The sequence below is a fragment of the Rhincodon typus genome, chromosome 2 (genome assembly GCF_021869965.1).
Source record: "Rhincodon typus isolate 14 chromosome 2, sRhiTyp1.1, whole genome shotgun sequence".
Classification (NCBI taxonomy): Eukaryota; Metazoa; Chordata; class Chondrichthyes; order Orectolobiformes; family Rhincodontidae; genus Rhincodon; species Rhincodon typus.
In genome coordinates this window covers 28,276,504-28,297,830 of record NC_063333.1, presented here as the reverse complement: position 1 = coordinate 28,297,830, position 21,327 = coordinate 28,276,504, and the positions used below count along the sequence as shown (strand labels likewise).

The window sequence follows — 21,327 nt, the reverse complement described above, 5'->3', positions numbered from 1 at the left end:
TCTTTTTCTACGATATTATCCACTTGAGGTACAATTTTAAGATTAATGAAGCTAAATCCTAAAAAACCTCTGCTCTTTCATGTTATCCACTTTTACGTCTTTCAAGTTAACTAACTAGCTGTTTATAACACACTTTTTTCTAGGACTTTTCAAAACCAGGAGTGGCACAGTGGTTGTGGTTAGCACTGCTGCCTCACAGCACCATTCACCAGATTTGATTGCAGCCTCGGGTGACTCTCTGTGTGGAGTCTGCACATTCTCCCCGTGTCTGTGTGGGTTTCTTCCTGGTGCTCTGGTTTGTTCCCATAGTCCAAAGACATGCAAGTAAGGTGGACTGATCATGTTGAATTGCCCATAGTGTCCAGGGGTGTGCAGGCTAGGTGGATTAGCCACAGGGAACTGTGTGGTCAGGGAGATAGGGTAGGGTTGTATCTGGGTGGATGCTCTTTGGAGAGTCGATGTGGACTCAAAAAGGCCGAATGGCCTGCTTCCACACAGTGGGCGTTCAATGATCTAGTCCATCTTGCTTCTGTACGAAAAGAATCTACCAACTCAGCCACCCAACAAACTTTGGAATTATTTCTCCAGGAAGAGTGATCCTGCAACGTAAAAAAAAGTTTTTTTTTGTACTAATCACATTACACACCCTCTGAACAAAAAAAAATGTTAATACTTTAATTAGTATGCACATATTATAGGATATTTCTGATGCATCAGTGGACAAATATAGTGTATTAGTGAAGCATATAGACCAGAAAGATGCGAGGTTTAATCCTTGGATTATACTGCAAGCTGATTTTGTCAATATGGATGCCACAACAGAAACTGATGTCCTCGGGCTAAGAAGAATATACACATGGATTCTATTGATCCATCTGGTGAACGGCCTTAGTTGAGCCTATTATTTAATATCAATGCTTTGAACTGAAGAATAGATACTTGAGCAAGGCACTAAATGACTGAAGTTACACAGGAAATAATACACAATTGCTATTGAACTGAAGTAAGACTTTTTAAAAATAGTTAATATTAAATGATTCATGTTTTAAAAATTATGACCATAAACCATACCTTAAAACCATAAGCCATCTTGAATGCCCTTTATCTTCTTTGAAGCTACTGCATGTAAAAGTTTGCATATATACTTTAAAAGAAAATCAAACTTCAAAAGATACTCACCCTGAGTTTCCAAGGTTGTTTGTTTGTATGCAGTCACTTATCTATTTAGCAAAAATATGATGTCTCTTTTGACTTGCTTCAGAAATATGTTTGTATCAATTATGGAGATATCAAGGACATTCTGCCATCTTAGTGTTTCAAGTTCATTCAGTGGCTTCCTTTATGAAAGAAAAATGCAGGGCATAAACTGAGAGAAATAGCTACAAATAAGCAATGATGGATTGGTAATAAAATTAACCTTTAATATACCAATTTTGTAAACAGATCTGAGGTGTTTACTAAAATGTTGTTACCTAGTTCTTTGTTTACCATGTTCTGATAGCAAATCTGCATTGTTTTAAATTATTTCCCATTTGTTGTTGAGTTACCAAGTCCCCTTTCATTCTTTCGATAATGTCCTGGATCCAAATTAAGCAGAGGAGGCTAATGAGATTCCTAATCAACTTGAATACTTCAAGTGGGATTTCACTGGCTCCCAAAGATATACCCATAAACAGTCGCTTTATAGCTTTGATGACTTCAGCTTGAGATGGATGTAGGACAAGCTTGTTTAGAATGTGCTGATTTGGAAGTGATTCAATTGTATTTGTGAATTCTTGGTTTAGGAAATAGTTAAAGTGCTCTGCCCATTAAGAGAAAGTCTCATGTCTGTTCATTAGGAACTGATTACCATCTCCTAGGAGACAGGTTTCGTACTGTCGTTTTTGGAGAGCCTCCATAGAAAGCCTCCAGGTCGTAAAGAAGGTTATAAAGCTCTGCAGCCTTGTGCTCTCATCAATGCATCTTCACCTCCCTTTGTTTGACCTGCAGTGTGTATCTTGTTTCATGGTGTCTGGACTTTCTTGCTGGTGGTGATTTTTATTTTTGTCAGGACATGTCGCATCTGTGCGGGTTGTGGATATTCAAAAACTCAGATACATAATGGTTGTTCTTGTCAAATCAATCTTCATGAATGTGTTGGCACCAAGATACCTCTAATCCCTCCTTAAATGCTGTGATTGAATTGGCTTCAAAAACCACTTGTGGTTCTGCATCTATATTTTACTCATTCTTTTGAGTAGATTTTTTCTTGAAGTTCCCTCCAGTACGAGTTCCAAATTTCCTCCAATTCGCTCCCAGCAAAAAAACCTCTACTAGTAATTATCTCATAAATTACTTTCAACATTTGAACATTTATGTAGGAATCTACATTACATTGACGTGCTCTACTGCAATCAATGTTTGGTTTACATCTTTCATTATGACTATTCTCATCATTGATACCATCACAGTAAACTTAAGTTGAACCTTCTTCACAATTCCATATCTTCAAAAATGGGATGATAAAAAATGTACACGATATTTCGCTATGGCACAGGTATGATCTTGTACTTATTAACCCCTTGCTTTTATATTAAATGATAAATTTAAAACATACTTTCATTCTAATTTTCAACATTTTGCAGCTGTAATTTAAGATTTGTTTCTGAGTTAGGGAGATTAAAAATGCATCCGCATTTCATATCTAGTTACTATTTTATGATCCTGATGAAGATCATGAAAATGCAACCTCCATTCAAGAAAGGAGGCAACAGAGTGACAAATGCCAGACCAGTTATTCTAACATCTGTCACCAGGAAAGTATTAGAAACCAGTCTAAACTAAATACTACCAGAAGACTTCAAAAATCATAACAGAATCAAGAACAGTAAAGCATGGCCTTGGGAAAGAGAAAATATGTTTGACAAATTCTTTAGAATTCCAAAAGGATGTATCAAGTAGGGTGAATCCATGAATTTGGATTTACAAAAGGTATTTGATAATATGCCACGTATGTAACATTTATAGAATCATGCAATGCAGAAGACACCCTTCGGCCCATCAAGTCTTCACCGACAAAAAACTATAAATCTACACTAGTCCCATTTTCCAGCACTTGTCCCACAGCATTTAATGTTTTAACATGGCAAGGGCTCATCCAAATACCTTTTAAAGTTTCCTGCCTCAACTACCCTCTGGGGCAGTGCATTATAGATGCCCATCACCCTCTGGATGGAAACAATTTTCTCAAATTCCCTCTAAACATCCTGCCTTTCATCTTAAAATTATGTCCCCCTGGTTATTGACCCTTCAACTAAGTGGGAAGCAGTTGCTTCCTATTCATCTTATCCATGCCTCTCATAATCTTATTCACCATATTCAGGTCCCCTATCAGCCTTCTCCACTACAAAGAAAAAAACCCAAACAAATCCAGCCTCTCTTCATGAGTGAGTGAATTATTTATTGTCACATATATCTGGCAAAATACATTGAAAAGTGTTTTGTTGCCATAATCCAGCACCATTTTGAGTTACAAAAAGAAGTCACATAAATACAGTTCATCTTCTATACAAAGGATCCTAAAACATGGCTCCAGGACTTTTGCAAGGTCTCTGCAAGGTGTCTGGGCCTCAAGAGTCCCCGACGACCCCACCAAGAATCCATACTCCAGACATACCACTGCCTCCACCACAGCAGCTGTGAGTCCACGCTCCGGGCACTGCCACTGCCGACAACCTGCCGCTGCCAGGAGTCCACGCTTCAGGCCTACCACATACAGGAATCTACACTCTGGGCACTGCTTCTGCTGCAGCCGACCACCTGCCAAGCACCGCCACAGATGACAACTCGCCAAGTACACACAAGCTTACCGCTCCAGGCAATTACACTGCTGTGGCTGACACCCCACCAACAGCACATCGGCTTCCTCACCACGTGAGAAGATGAAGAAAAAAAGAGTTGTAGGGTCATAGTTCTGTTTGTGTTGTATGACTCTCAGTCCATGCCAATCATAATCCCAAACTAAACTAGTCCCACCTGCCTGCTCCTGGTCCATATCCCTCCAAACCTCTCCTATTCATATATCCATCCATATGTCTTTTAAACAAGTTCATTCCAAACATGAACTACCCTCTGTGTAAAATATTTGCCTCTTAGGGTCTTGTTTAAAATCCCTCTCTCCTTACACCTTAAAAACGTGCCCCCTGGTCTTGAAATTCCCTATCTAAGGGAAAAGACAACTACCATCAACTCTATCTATACCTCTCATTACTTTACAAACTTCTATCAGGTCACCTCTCAACCTCCTACGCACCAGTGAAGAGTCCCAGCCTATCCAGCCTTTCCATATCACTCAGATCTTCCATATCCAACATCCTGGTAAATCTTTTCTAAACCCTCTACAGCTTGATAATATCCTTCCTATAACTGGGTGACCAAAACTGGACACAGCATTCCAGAAGAGGCCTCATCAATGTCCTGTACAACTTCAACATAATGTCCCAACTCCTATACTCAAAGGACTGAACAATGAAGGCAAGCGTGCCAAATGCCTTTTTAACTATCCTGCATGTATGTGATTCAAACTTTAAAGAATTGTGTACCTGCACTTCTCCGTCCCTCTGCTCTACAACACTACCCAAGGCCCTACCATTAATTGTATAAGCCCTATCTTTGTTTCTTGTACCAAAATGCAATACCTTGCATTTATCCAGATTGAACTCCATCTGCCATTTTGCAGCTCATTGGCCCATTTGATCAAGATCTCTTTGAAATCTTAGAAAAAGATAAAGAAAAAGACAAGAAAGAGGACGCAGCAGATCTGGAGCTGACAGATTCAAGAGTCCCAACACTATCTACTGCTGCTATCATACCTAAACTATTCCATCCCAAGCAAAGAAGTTGAAACTTGTATCAGTTTGAGCTGCATCGTTGAATCTGGTATATTTAATAACTGCAGTCAACATCAAACTTGCAGTTCTTTCACTGTAGTTAGTAATGTAGGCTTGTTGAATTCCCTGAAGGGAGTTCCAAGGCTTTGACCCAGTGAATGAGGGAATGGCTTAGTGTTCCCAGTCAGAATGCCGTGCAACTTAGAAGGTGACTTGCTGGTCATGGCATTCCCATGCATCTTGTAATGGCCTTGCTCTTCTCGGTGGTTTCGAGTTTGTGTCCTTGGAAGTTGCTGTCGAAGGAGCTGCAGTGTATCTTCTTGTGCTACCACTGTGTTCTGATTATGGAAGGAGAATATATTTGAGTTGGTAGATAGAGTGCAGATCAAGCAGGTTGCATTGTCTGAGATGAAGTTAGGCTTTTTGAAAATGTTGCAGCTGCGTCATTCAGGCAAGTGAACATTATTCAATCACACATCTGACTGTTCCTTTTGAGACCACAAGCCCATAAGTATAGGTACAGAAGTAATTAATTCAGTCCATCAAGTCTGCTCCGCCATTCAATGAAATCATGGGTGATCTGATAATCCTCAACTCTGCTTAATTATATATCCCCATAATTCTCAATTCCATTACTGATTTAACATCTATCTGTCTGGAATTTCCTTACTGAGCCAAACTCAACAGCCCACTGCAGCAAAACATTCCAGACTTACCATCCTCTGAGAGACAGATTTTCTCCTCATTTCAACCTTAAATGGGCAATCCCTTTTTCCAAAATTATGGAGTCTTGTTGCAGTGTCTCACAGAAGGGGAAACAACCCCTTTGTCTCTATTCTGTCAAATACCCTAAGAATCTTGAATGTTTCAAAAATGTTTCCTCTCATTCTTCTAAATTCCAAAGAGTACAAGCAAAATCTTCCATACCTGCAATCAACCTAGTGAACCTTCTTTAGTCTGCCTCCAATGAGCATATATCTTAGGTAAGGGGCCAAAAACTGATTACAGTATGTGAATTAACTAGACCCTTGCGTAGTATTACGAAGGCCTCCATATTTTTACACTCCATTCTTTTTAAAGTAAAAGGCAACAGTTCATTTGCCTTCCCTATTACCTGCTGTGATTAATACACAAGGACCACCTGAATTTCCTTGTGCTGCAGCTTTTTGCAGTCTTTTTCTCCCATTTAAATAATATTCAACTCTTTATTTTTCCTCATTTTTCCCCGTATCATATTCCATTTACCAAGTTTCTGTTTGCTCACCGAATCTGTCCAAATCCCTCTGAATTCCTTGTCTCATCCTCACTACTTTCTTTCCCTATTTTTGTGTCATCTGCAAACTCTGTATGGCACATACACTTCCGTCAATCATATCATTTGTATTGTAAATTCCTGTGGCACTCCAATAGGTACAGGTTGCCACTCTAAAAATGCCCCCCATCTCAATTCTGTCTTATTTTAGTCAATTAATCCATTATTCATTCTAGTAAACTTTCCCCAGCACCATGGGCCATTATTTTGTTAAATAGCCATACAAGTGGTACCTAATTGAAAGTCTTTTTGGAAATCCAAATGTATTAAATTCTCTCGTCTCCTTTAGCCATACTGCTTGTTATGCCCTCAAAGAACTTTTAATTCTTTTGTCAGATATGAGGTGCCCCTCAAGAAGCCTGACTGACCTTGCTTAACTTTATTATGTATTTTTAATGCTCTTTATTAAATTATTTATGAATTTTCCTATTGACAAATGTTAAGCTAACTGGCCTACAGTTATGGTTTTTTGTCACCCTCCCTTTTTGAATATATTGGCAATTATCCAATCCTCTTGTACTTTTCCCAGATCTAAGGATACTTCAATTAGTTACCTTGTACTTTGTCCTCTAGTAATAGAGAATGTGTTTAGTTCCTCCCTAACTTGGGCCACTTGATCATATACTATTTTTGGAATGCTAATAAAATCATCTACCATAAAGACTGACACAAAATACTTCTGCAACTGCTCTGCCATTATTATTTCCCCAGTCTCATCCTCTAAGGGACTTATATTCACCTTGGCCTTTCTCAGCATTTTTCTATATTTAAAGAAGCTTTTACCTGTTTTCTTTTGTTGTGGATCAGACCAAGCCCCTCAAAATATACAAGAGGATAGCCTAGACACTAACTTTTTCTTATTTTAAAGGCAAGTGCCAGGTGTTGCATTCTGAATGCAATTTGATTGGTCAAACTGCCAGTCTTGAAGCAAAACACACTTTATTCATACACTATAGTTAAAATACAGCAAAATAAAGAAGAAATTGGAATAACTTAACTCTACTGGAAAACTTAACAGAATTTAACTACTAGACAGTAACTGTTCCAATATAGTAACATCCCATAAACACACCATTCGCAAAGGCACATTCAGTAAAATAGAATGTGTCACGTGCAGTTCTGTAGTCGAGGAGGAAAAACGTCAAGAAAAAAACTCAGAGACACAGTAGCAAGGAGAGGTGTAGTGTAGCTTCCAAACACAGCTTCAAGACCCCAGCAACTGGTACTGAAAAACTAAAACTAAAAGTCTTGGTTCTGGGAGAGCTTGACTCTACCCATTCAGGCTCCTGTTATTATTCTTACTTTTTCAAAACAAAACCCAAGGCCTCACAAGCTGTTTACTTTATTGGACTCAAATAGTCAGCTCTTCGCCGGTCTTAAAACCTCTCTTTAAAAAAAAAATACACCTCTTAAAGTTATAGATCGACACACTTTTATATTGCTTTGCCCGCAGTTTATTTTCTCTCCTTTTCTTCAATCATCATTTGTTAGCTTTTATAACTTCCTCTGGTTTACCTTTGCTGCATTGTATGTTATTTTTACTTTCAAATTGATGGAATCCTTAACTTTTTTAGTTTACCCTGGTTGGTTTATCCCCTTCCTCTTGTCCTTCTTCATCAATGGGATAGACCTTTGAATCATGAACTATTTTCTTAAATGTCTGCCATTGTTCTTCAATCATCTGTTCTGCTGAATTCCTCACCCAGTCCACTCCATCCTACTCATCCTGATGTAATTACCTTTAAGTTTCACTGATGGTTCTAATCCAAGTTTCTCCCTCTTAAAGCAAATGTTAAATTCTAGTATGTTGTGGTCACTGTTCCCTATACATTCTCTTACTTTATTTATTACCTCTCATTATACATAACCAGACTGAAAAATCACTCCAAGAAACTGTTCCAAATATATTACTATACTATTATTCCAAATTGTTCCTCATGGTTTCCTTTGGGGAAAATCAGATTGGCAATCTACATGAAAATTAAAGTCACCTATGATTTGTGCATTGCCCTTCATACATGGCTCATTATCTCCTGATATAGTTTTTTGTCCTACACCACAGCTGTTGGGGCCACAGTTCATGTAGATAGTGGATTGAAATACAAAATCCTGAGAAGTCTTAATAAGGTAAATGTGGAAGGGGTGTTTAGTCTTGTGGAAGAATCTAGAGGTCATTGTTTCAAAATAAATTATGACTCACTTAAGACAGATAAGAAGACTTTTTTTAAAAAATCACGTAGGGTTGAGAGTCTTTATAACTTTCGTCCTCAAAATACAGTGTCTTGAATATTTTTAGGGGGTAAGTAAATCAATTCTTGCTAAGCAAATATATCAGGGTAGGCAGGAATATGGAAAAATCATAATATCATATTAAATCATATTTAAATGATGGAGCTCAAGGGACAAGTGGCCTACTTCTGTTCCTAATCTATACGTTTGTATGACAGGACATGTGGAGGCAAGTGAGTTATTCACAATACAGCACCCAGTCCCACCTGCTATGGTATTAATATAGCTGGTCCAATTCAGTTTCTGTTCAGTTGTATCCTCAGTACATTGATGGTGGGCGGTCCAGCATTAGTAATGCCATTGATTGTCCATGATTGATTAGATTCCCTCTTATTAGACATGGTCATTGCCTGGTAGTCGTGCAGTATAGTATTTTCCACGTGACAGCCCGAATCTGAATGCTATCCAAATGCATTTATGTATGTGCAATGATCAGTAAACATTCCCAGTTCTGATCTTATGATAGATGTAAGGTCATTTATGAAGCAGCTGAAGGTGATTGAGCCTAAGACACCACAATGAGGATATACGAACAAAAGAGTAGATCAATCACCCGTTCAAGCCCACTTTGCCATACAATAAGATCATGGCTGATTTGATTTTAATTCTAACTCTACGTTCTTGCAGACCCTCAATAATCTTTCATCCTCTTGGTAATCAATAAATTTAAGGTGCTCTCGTGGCACAGTGGTAGTGTCCTACTTGCATGTGCAACAACGTCCTGGGGCTGTGGTGATTGGCCTCCAATTAGAGTCATTGTCGTAAAATCAGAGTCATTCAGCATGAAAACAGACCCTTCAGTCCATGCCGACCGTAATCCCAAATGAAACTAGTCGCACCTGCCTGCGAGTTGGCCCATAACCCTCCAAACATTTCTTATTCATGCACTTATCCAAATGTCGTTCAAACATTGTAACTGTACCGGCATCTATCATTTCCTCTCGAAGTTCATTCCACACAATCCACTGTGTAAAAACGTTGCCCTTACTTCTTTTTTTAAATCTTTCTCCAATCACCTGAAAAATACACTCCTGAGACTTGAAAGCACCCCAGCCTAGAGAAAAAACACCTTCCATTCACCTTATCTATAACCCTCATGATTTTATAAGGTCAGCCCTCAACCTCCTACACTCCAGTCAATAAAGTCCCAACCTACGCAGCCTCTTCTTATAACTCAAATCCTCCAATCCCAGCAACATCCTGGTAAATAAAAACCAAAAGAAGAAGTGCAGATGCTGTAAATCAGAAACAAAATCAGAAATTGCTGGAAAAGACCAGCATCTGTGGAGAGAAACTAGAGTTAACGTTTTGGGTCAAGCGACCCTCCCTCCAAACATCCTAGTAAATCTTCTTTGAACCCTCTGCAGTTTAATATCCTTCCAATAACAGGATGACCAGAACTGCACACAAATCTCCAGATAAGGCCTCACCAACATCCTGTACAACCTCAACATGACATCTCAAAATGTCTGGGCAATGAAAGCAAGCGTGCTAAACACCTTCTTAACCACCCTGTCTACATGGGATGCAAACTTCAATGAATCATGTCCCTGAACCCCTAGGTCTCTGTTGTGCAGCACTACCCAAGGCACAATTTTTATTTGTACAGGTCCTGCCTTGTTTGTTTCATCAAAATTCAAAACCTTGCCTTTATCCAAATTGAACTCCTCAACCCATTGAGCCAATTGATCAAGATCTCTTTGTAACCTTAGATAACCTGCTTCACTGTCCACAATACCACTAATTATGGTGTCATCTGAAAACTTACTAACACTGATTTAGATGCGAATACAGAAGGCATTCATACAAATGACAAACAAAATCTGGACCCAGTAACAGGCCTTCAGTCCAAAAAACAACCCTCCACCACCACTCTCTATCTCTTGCAGTTAAGCCGATTTTGTATCCATTTGGCAAACTCATTCTGAATCCCACATGATCTAACTTTACTGATTAGTCTACTACGCAGAACCTTGTCAAAGGCTTTAGTAAAGTCCAAATAAACAATATCTACCACTCTGCCCTCATCAATCTTCTTGGTTACATCCTCAAAAAACTTCAAGTTTATGAGATACAACTTCCCTCACACAAAACTGTACTGACGATCCTTAATCATTCCCTGCCTCTCCAAAGGAATATAAATCTTATCTCTCAGAAACATCTCACACCACTGAAGTCAGACTCACAGGTCTATAGTTTCCAAGCTTCTGCCTACATCCTTTCTTAAACAATGGCACAACATTAGCCACTTTCCAATCATCTGGCACCTCACCAGTTTTAGATGATATAAATATTTCTGCACGGAGCATCATAATTGCCTCCCTACCTTCCCACAATGCACTGGGATACACTAGATTAGGTTCTGAAAATTTATCCACCTTTAAATTTTCTTAGACCTCTAATACTACTTCAACTGTCATGTGAATCATTTTCAAAACATCAATATTTATTTCCTGAGTTCTCTAGCCTCCATTTCTGTCTCCAGTTAAAAATGACGTCAAATATTCAGTTACTATCTCTCCCACCTCCGGAGGTTCAACACAAAGACAACCTCTTTCGTCTTTAAGCATTACCACACATATCTTCCATTGTGCAAGATGTGACTTCAATAAATGGAGCTTGCCCCAGTTTTTATTGACTTCAATTTTACTGAAGACATTTTATTTCATTGCCAGCAAAACTATACGTGATGTTGAGGGTAATCTGGAATTCAGCTCTTTCATCCATGCTTAAACTAAAGCTACAATGAGATCTGGAGCTGAATGGACCCAGCAGTATGCAAGGTGAGCACAGAATAGCAGACTATTGCTGAATGCATGATACTTGATCTAACTGTCAGCAATACTTTCCAACATTTTGCTAATTATTGACTGGGCTGATGGGGAGATAATTGGTCAGATTGCATTTGTCCTTTTTTGTCGACAAGATATACCAAGGCAATTTTCCACATTGTCAAGTTGTCTGTGTTGTAGCTGTACTGGTAAACAGCTAGGCCAAGAGTGTGGTTAACTTGAAGAGTATGCCTTCAGTACTACATCCAAGATGTTTTATGTCAGGGCTAATTGCCTTTGTTGTAGATATTTTAATCAACCTCTTTAGACATGTTACAACATATGTCTGAAGCAAATGGGAATGCATTAAGCTATTTCTTGACATCATGAAATGCAAGAGACACTGCAACTAAATTGGTGCACCACAAACTTTCACAAACAGTATTCTGATAATGAACAAATAATTTGTTTTCTTTGGCTGATGGAGCAAATATTGTCCAGGATGCTGGGAATAACTCCATTTGTGCCAAGGGATCTTTTACATCCAAAACAGCAGGCGGATGGATCTTCAGTTTAAGTTCTCATCTGAAAGACCTGTACTCAAAATAAACAGGGTTGGCAGGTGAAATCACACCCAAATGCCTGGTAAAATTAATTCATGGGGGTGACCAATCAAAAGAGAGAGTTTGCAAGAGGGAAGGTGAAGAAAGAAAGGGTCCAAGTTGATTCAGAGCAGGGATGAGATTACAAAGAGGATGTGGAACAGAGGGAGGTTGTGAAATGGTGTGGAGGAGGGCGGCCTCAAGGGGTAGGGAGAAGAGGCAGGCTGAAAAGGAGAGACGATAGTTAAAACCAGTTAACAACTTACAGCCAGAAAGCCTTAAAATCATTGCGGCAATCAACACATCACAGCGGAATGTAAAATCTCTAGCTTAAGGCTACATTTGTTCAAGTGCTGCTACATGAAGAAAAACTGAATTAGTAAATTTATATCAGATATAGATACAGTGAAAAGGGCATTAACTGTCTAAAATATTCCAACTGTTTGCATTTGAGATCAGCTGGCAATCTCACCAGTCTATGGAAAGTGTCTTAATGTGATGGTGTTGCATGTGTACAAGTGCATCAGCTGTTTTGAAAATACTTTTATTGCTAACTTATGTTTGCTGTCTTGTCCTAATTTTAACCCTGTAGTGACAAAGAAATTTATGTTTTTTTATGTGTTGTGGCCTTTAATAGATGTTTGATAGTTGAGGATATTGATAAATTCTAATTCCATTTCTACACAGTCCAAATACGCTGCATGTCAACACAAATATAGAACATATCGTATTTACATGACTGAAACAAGTTAGTGAGCATGAAAAAATAGCCTCCAAGTAAAATCTCAACAGCCCTTAGAAAATAAAGATGTATTTGTGCCATGCAAAATTAGATACCTCTGACAATGCAATACACCAACAGTAACCTGGTATCACTTAACTCAGATGAAAGTGCTACCAACTCAGGCACAGACTGACATCACTGCTCAAATTTGAATTTGCTAGGGGACAGGTTCATTAACTTAATAAAAATGTTGAAATGCCATTAACTTGTATCTTAAAGTTGTCAATATAAGAAATCAAGGAAAAAGGGTGTGTTTTTGTTCCTAGACTGTGATGACCAGTTAGAATCATTGAATGAAACAGCGCAGAAAGTAGACAGTTGGATCTACATTCGTTGCTAGCTCTTTGGTAGAGCTATGCAACTTGTCCTAATCACTCTTACTCTTTCCTCATAGCTCTGTTCGACACGAAGGTGGGAACCTGAAGGCAAATTCACAGCAGAGAATGGGCAGGCAGAAACGTAATGAGTGAAATCTGAAAGACAAAGGAAGTGGAGGTTAAGAATTGTATGGCACAGAAAACTGGAGGTATGAAACGGTTTTTGAGAATGAGGGAGTAAAACCTATGAGCTAAGGGCAAGATAGACACATGGCAGCATCATATCATTACCACAACAGAAACCTGGCTAAAAGGGCAAGACTGGCAGCTCTGTATCCTTAGACATGCGGTTTTCACATAGAGAAAGGGATGAATAAATGGCAGGTACCATTATCGGTTAAATCAATCACAATTATGAGGAAGGATATTACAATATAAAATGAATGAAGCATCAGACGAGGCCAAATTACAGCAGAATACAACAGATGCTAGAAATCTGAAATTGAAACAAAATGCTGGACAAACGCAGCATCTGCGGAGAAAGAAACAAAAAATGTTTTGAATCCAAAGCCTACTGAGTTTATCCAGCATTTCCTATTTACATAATCAAATGAGGCCATATGGTTGAGATGTACATGGTAAATCACGCACGGATACGGAAGTTGTGGGCAGGGTTCTTACTTAGAACTATGTTTGTACAAAGGAGAGGGATAATAGTTAAAGAGAAAGCCTGTAAATTCTCAGATAACAGTAAACAAACTGACGACCAAAGTATTCGGAAATTGAAGGTGATTAAATCACACGGGCTAAATGAATTCTATCTTGGATTGTTAAAGGAAGCCAGGAAGGAAATGACAGATGCTCTGGGAACATTTTTGAATCTCCACTGGATGAGACAACGTATCAGAAATTTGGTATTCAAAAAGGGCACAAAATATAAGCCAAGTAATTATAGATCAGTCAGAGGACTCTCATAGCACAGTGGTTATGTCCCTATTTCTCAACCAGAAGGTCCAGGTCAAGTCTCACCTGCCCTAGTTGTATGTCATAAATGTAAGAATAGGTTGATTAAAACACAAGTAGGCCAGTCAGTCCAACTTCAGTGATGGGCAAATTACTGGAATCAATATGAACAATAGGATTAAATGTTACTTTCAGGCAGATTTATCAAGGATCATCAGCATGGTTTAAGAGGATGTCATATCTTACTAACAACTGCATTCTTTGAGGGAGTAACAAGGATTGATAAGGATAGTGTAATGGATGATGTCTACATGAAATTTAGTAAAGTAGTTGAGAAGGTCTCACATGGTAGACTGGCCAGGAAAGTAAATGCCCATGGGACACAGGGAAATCTGACAAGTTGGATCCAAAATTGCTCACTGACAGAAAACAAAGGCTAATGGTGGCTGAATGTTTTCTGGGAATGGAGATCAGTTTCCGGTGGTGCTCCACAGGGCTCAGTATAAATTCCTTGCTGTTAATAGTGTGCATTCAGTATGAGAGGCATGATTAGGAAATTTGCAGATGTCACAAAATTTGGCTGGGTAGTTAATAGGTAAGAGGATGGCTGTCAGTTATAGGATTAAATCAATGGTTCAACTGAGTGGGCAGAAAAAGAGCAAATGGAATTCAACCCAGAAAAATGCAAGTTATACATCTGGGGAGAAAAACAAAGCAATAGAATATACAAGAAATGCAAGGTATAGAAGATGAGAGACCTTGAAGTGCATGTCCACAGATTCTGAAAGGGGCAGAACAAGTAATTAAAACTGGAAAGAAGGCATCTGCGATGCTTTCCTTCATGGGGCGAGGTGCTGAATACAGCAGCAGGAACGTAATTCTGGAACTATGTAAAAACATTGGTTAGGCCACAGCTGACGTTTTGTGGAAAAGACGTATTTAGGTCAATTAGCACAAAGGTTGGAGGGGACATAAGGAAACGCTTTTTCACCGAGATGGCGGTAGGTGTCAGATTTGGAGGACATCAATCCCAAAGTTGTATATGATCCTAGAACCCAGAAGTGACAAATGTTAAACTATTGCAGCTTTGGGCAAGTTGATCCATCTGTAGCAACAAAGGATAGAAGAATTCATGACACTAATGTTTAAATTTAGTACATCTCTAGTTTTTCTTATGATTTATGTAGATAGATGTGTAAAAAAGACACTATTTTTTTCTACACCAAAAGGGCTTAAAGAAATAAAGATTGTACAGCCACACAAGCAGGAAAATGTTACTGCGGCATAACCAGGTTCTGCGATCAAGAGAGGGCAAGAAGCAAACTTCTGCTCCAGATTTCAGTATCGGCATCAAAAAGGTTTCCAAGAACCGAGGGTCCAGGAAGAATGAACTGCATCTCTGCACGGAGAGATTCATCACGAGACACCTAACATAATTTTCCTAGAGAAAAGTTATCAAACCACTTCAGTTCCTCTCATTACGTGTTCCTGCAAAACTGCCAACTAATAGTACATATTAAATTATCTACTGATAAGTGAGAAAGGTCAAAAAGACATTCACAATCAGCATAAACACTTAAGACTGGGGTGGCACAATGGTTAGCACTGCTGTCTCAACACCAGGGACTTGGGTTCAATTCCACCCTCAGGCAACTGTGCGTAGTCTGCACTTTTGCCCTGTGGCTGCGTGCGTTTCCTCCCCGGTGCCCCAGTTTCCTCCCACAGTCCAAAGATGTGCAGGTTAGGTGGATTGGCCATTCTAAATTGCACATCGTGTTCAGCAATGTGCAAACGAGGTGGATTAGCTACAAGAAATGCAGGGTGATTTTGCAGGCAGCGGGGGGGGGCGGCGGTGGCGGTCTGGGTGGGATGCTCTCCAGACAGTCAGCAAGGAGTCAATGGGCCTAATGGCCTCTTCCCACACTATGGGGATTCTATGATTTCTATGAACATGGGTCAGTTGAATCTTTAATTTTAAATCTCATTCTGATGTTAACTTCATTCAAGGAACAAAGTGTACATATTGCTCATTCTTTGGGATAAACTGGATAGTAAAGCTCTGATGGTCCCTTGACTAGAAATTAAGATGATGAAAGATTAAGCAATCATCCAGTACCCTTTATAACATTGCCTGAAAAAAAGGTCAAAATTCACTGCTACTCCAAACCACTAATAAGATTGTAAGGGAACAACTTCTGCAGAAAACATGAAAATGATTGCCTGTCCACTCCAGTTAGGGGTTGGCATAACTGGGATTCTTAGAAGTAATGTAAAACCATACGTAGTGATCTGCTTGCATCACTATTCTGAGTCTTAATTGTATGAATTTATTTTTTTTTTTAATTTTCTTGATAGCAATGATGTACTGGAACACACCAACTCACACCATAATCATATACCTAACTTGCACTTGTGGCACTTGCAATTTTAAGAAAAGCAATGTTTCCATACATTTACTTGTTAGGAATCCATTTCCCTTGGTAGTTTTAGAAAAATTGACTTAGTTACAACTGAATAAAGAGTTTGCATTTTATGGTACTTTTCATGTCTTTAAAACATTTCATAGCCACTGTTGTTGTCATTTTTGTTATATGTTGCACAGTGAGCACTGACAACCAGTCAATGAGCTACATATGTTTTTTGGTAGAGTTGGTTCTTTCAAGTAATGTACTGGTTTGTTCCTGTCCATACAAATAAGAATGGGGGTTCACTTTAATATCTCTGAAAGATGAAACCCAAAAATATCATTCCATTTGTACTACCTTTCAGTATCAGCCTGGACTATGTGCTTATGTTCATTGTGGTGGATACATTGGCCATTAAGATAAACAGAAATTAAGTACAAAAGAATTTTTTTTAAAAGCTGTAATCAAAACCATATCCAATTCAACATAGTAAGGAACAAAAATAGCTTGAATTGTGAAAGATAATTCTGAAAATAAACAATTTCAAAAGAATGGAACTTTGTTCTCCTATCTTAGGCTTTTTGTGTGCTCATTGGAAATAAAGTTGCTTTCAAATTATGAAATTAACACATACATCCCACACACACCATATTTTTAATAAACAGATTTCAACCGAATTACAGAAAAGTTCTTTCAATAAGTAATTAATACACATATTTTAACGATCAAAACCATATCAACTGTTCTTTGCCAGCAAAACATGAGTCATAAATTGAGATCTGTACACTACTTTGCAAAAGATGCTAGAAATTTGGAATTATTTTGAACTTTAGCATCAAAATTTCTCCCACACTCCCCAAATAATTTTACCATTCATTACAAAGTACCCTTTTTAAGTATTTTTATTAGCCAATTACTGATAAGTTTCTCCTTACAATTAGCAGCAAATGTTAATTTGGTCAGGAAGGTCTGGCTGGCATTAAGTACTTTTATTCGTTTAACTGTCAATACAGCAGGCTTTCTTCTGATAAAATTATGAAATGGCCTTCTTAAAAAATGAGATCACATAAACATTGGAGTTAATCCTTCAACAGTAATACAGTGCCCAAAAAAATTTGTATTTCACGCTATGCAAACTGTTTTGTTAAGACTGACATCAGTCCTCCAATACAGCAGGAACACTACGTAAGAAACAGTCGCATAAAATTCAATAATACCAAATTAAGAACATCTTCTGGAATAAAACACTATTGAATTTGTGGAATCATAAACCTTGGGAGTTAATTCAATTTATCATACCTGTGCTACCTCTTTGAAAGAGCTGTCCAGTTGGTTCCACTCCCCTACTCTTTCCAAATATCCTTATAATTTTCCTTCCGAAGTAAAGTTACTACTAAAACTAATTCAGAATGATTTCAGGTAGTGCAATTCAAGATCTTAGCTGCCACTAAAAGAAAATCTAACTTCCTTTACGTGAATCTTAAATCTACATTATTTAATCTAGCCTCCCTGAGAGGGAAAGGATTCGACATACTGACTGCAATGTCTCAGTTTTTAATGTTTCAAAACATCGCCCGTTCACCTTTTCTGCTCCAAGAAGAACAATCCCTGCACGCCGATATTTTTGGGAGAAAGCACAAATGCGACAATGCAGATGAATGATAATATTGACTATTCCAATACGATACTGCTTTGGAAAACATCGTGATCACGACTTTGCATTCCAAGTCAAAAGAATTGAAAAAAATCCTTTGGAGGGGTGGGGGGAAAATTTGTGTACATGCAAGCCACCATCATATTTATCTGTAACATAACATAATCAGCGTTCGGCAATTTGATTTTTGTGGCGTTATCGGAATGGGGTTTGACGGTTTGAAGTGGATGAATATGCAGATCCCGCAAAACTCGGTTCTACCGTAAGATTACAGCTGAGCCGACCTCAGTGCATTTCCACACTGCAACACAAAAGGTTGGCGAGTAATTGGACACTGCAGGAAAACCTCGCTTCAGTCACTACGCCATTTCTGAAACCTTCCCCTTCAAATCAAACGCCGCCATTTTATCGCAGTTTCCGGCCAGAACTAGATTTTCTTTCAAACGTCTTTGCAATCAAACCACACTTTTAAAAAGCGACATTCATGCACCGAGTTATTAACATGTCCGAAAAACGTAGAAATTTAATTTCAAAAGAAAATAAAAGCCAAAGCTCCGCCCCGTTGGTTGGGAGTTGCAGTTGGGTATTCGAAAATTTAAAAAAGGCTCTTCACAAACCGCAGCTGCGTGTTTGTTATTAATCGGGTGGAAATCAATTTTAATCCCATATATAAGTGATTCACACATGAATACCCCCAAATTTGGGGCTGACGGATAGCGTTTTATTGAAAAGATAACATATTCAGGGAGTTAAAACATTTTAGTTATACGGATCTGAAATTGAAGGGAGGTTAAGAAAATGGGTTCTGACCACAGCTTCATATCCAGCCAGTTTAAAACAACAGCCATCGCACGTCAACCCACCGCCCCCTCTTTCTACTTCTGAACAGGCAGCGGGATCTTTCCAAAAGACAAAAATACGATTTGCGGCGATTATTTTGACCGTCCCCTCCCCCCGTCCCAAAAAAGGAAAATAAACTCCCGACATTCGGCGCAAAATACTGAAAAGACCACCCGAGCTGCGAATGTTCTGTCACTTAAAAACGAAATGATAAAAAGATGTCAAAATGAATAAACTGCATCCAAGTGTCGAGTACTGTCCTGTTTTCCCTTTCTTCGTTATATCTGGTTTCGCCACGATAGGATCAACGCCCGAGTCTCCTCGGTGCCAACGCAGGACTGACGGCGGCGGCGAGACCTCGCTCTCTCGCCTTCAAAACTCCCTCTAAGTAAATTTCCCCGTGTCTCTCTCCTCACTCACTCACTCAACTCACACACACACACAGATCGACAGTCTCGGTCGTATTTTCTGTGACAAAGTCTAACCGAGGATAACGTCATGTTGTTACACTGTAGCTGATCATGTTGTCGCAAGTGGACAAACGTCAGGAGCTTACATACAAAAAATGGGCGGCTAAAGTAACAGGAGACACGGCGAGCACCGCTCCTGTCATCTCAATAGGAGGAGGGGAGAAAAGGGGGGTAAATACAAACCCACACAGGCTCACATACACATATCGACAGGTATTCAACAGAAATCTGGCGACTTGGGGGGGGGGGGACAGCTGTTGGCGCTGAAAAGATCAATTCCGCACTTTCCATCCTCTTCAAAACCAACAAGGGAAAGGGAATAAAACCGTCCCCCCAGCTACTCTTAAATCCCAGTAAAGTTGACACCAGACACTATGGGAAATTTTAAATTTTCTTTATCAAACTCGGTGATCATTGAATTCGAGCTTGAAAAACAAAACACTGCAGGGCATTTTGTCTGCAAAACTGTGCACAGATCGGTAGCGCCTTTGCCCGATCCTTGTCGTTATCTACTGCTATTTGAGGAATTTAAAAAACGCCAGTATGCAACTTGCAATTGTTTCGCTTGCAATCTGCAGTTTAAAATCGATTTCTAGTGAAAACGAACGCACCGAAACGGCAATATTCATTTGAAGCTACTACTGTAAAATCAACCTGCTCTCGCGACTAGTCTTTTATTATTCCTGGTTTCATATACAGAAAGAAACAGTAGTATGAAGGGGTAAAAACGAGTCACCCTTAAAAAACGCATTTAAAATGATGTAATTATACTCAACAGAGCCTCAATAATCGCACGACTCAGACAAAACCATTTTTTAATTAAAGGCTTCCCTCACGATTTGTCACAGTAAACATCCTGACCTCTCTCGATTTAACAGACATCGGAAACATTTTAAAGCCTGAAAATCGAGGACGAGAAACTGTTGCTGCGGGTGGTGGTGGATACGTTCCCAAATCCCCCCCTACCATCCCCTCCGAAAACGAAAGAGGGAGACCCAAAACAAGCCCTGTACCGAAGACATCCATCTGCAGACGGACTGGACTGCGAGTTCTGATCTATCTCGTCAGCCAGCATTCGCCTGCCTCTTGCCCTCCCCAAAAGAGGGAGTGAGGGGGAGAAAATGAGGAAGCAAACAGAGAGAGAGAAAACAAATGGGAGCCGAACGGTTGGCACCTTCCTCTCTCACAGACACACCATGTCCCCAGCCATTGGATTCCTTATTTTTTTCTCTCTCTCTCTCTTCCTCCCCTTTTGCATTAATGCTACGTGCATGATGTGCATGTGAAGTGTTGGTGCCACCGTCTCTCAATTGACTCCTTTCCCTCCGTCTCCTCACTTACCCCTTACGTAGTTTTACTCGTCACTGATTACGGTGCGCCAGGAGTGGATGGCTGTGCTGATACGTAGCCGCCACGTCAAAAAAATACACTGAGAGCGTCACCTCCAGTCCCCTCAAACCAGGCGAGGCCGCAGCACCCGGCTCGCGCGCACAACCCAGATCGCTGCGCAGCCGACGCGGCAACTCGACGCCCCATTGGCCAACAGTCCCAACGGACCGGCCTTCCAAACCTCGCGAGAGATCCGAGCCCCGCCGCCATTGGCTGACGCTGCCTTCTTCACGCGTTCAGGGGGCGGTGGGCGAGGAAGAACCGTTTTCTCCGCCGCGCCCGGATCTCATTTTTTCCCCCCTTCGGCTGTTTGGCTCCTCTCGCACTCCCGCTGTAAAAGAGGAAGGAAAGGGGGGGGGGGGGGTGGGGTGCGGGGGAAAGCATAAGAGAGTAGAGAAAGAGAAAAAATACAGGAATAAGGAATTTGTTGCTTTTCTTTTTATCTGCAATTCTCGTTGCATGGCTTTTGTTTTAAAAACTGAAATGGCGGTCTCAGTTTGCGGCAAGAGATGTGGCTGTAAATAAATGATTGGTGTTTTAATGAAACATTCAGTAGGGCTGTTTCTTCATTTCTTTAGGGAAAAAAGCGAAAGCTATATTGCTTTCTCCCACCATCTTCACCCCCACTCCCAAGCTGTTCCCAGAATCGCTAACCTCCATGAT

General features: G+C 39.7%; 1 protein-coding gene across 2 annotated transcripts in view; it reads right to left on the bottom strand.

Moving 5' to 3' along the window:
• The window catches only part of LOC109921486 (cAMP-responsive element modulator-like), an 85,697-nt gene extending 64,929 nt beyond the window's left edge, over positions 1-20,768 (bottom strand). Inside the window, exons 1-3 of one of the 2 annotated variants that reach the window (XM_048614275.1) lie at positions 20,617-20,759; positions 13,008-13,099; positions 1,180-1,337 (exon numbers count right to left, since the gene is read on the bottom strand). The gene's annotated coding sequence lies outside the window, so the exon portion shown is untranslated. Of the gene's footprint in view, positions 1-1,179; positions 1,338-13,007; positions 13,100-20,616 lie in introns of both variants that reach the window. The other variant, XM_048614266.1, reaches the window with a different exon arrangement.
• Between the last annotated feature and the right edge of the window lie 559 nt (positions 20,769-21,327).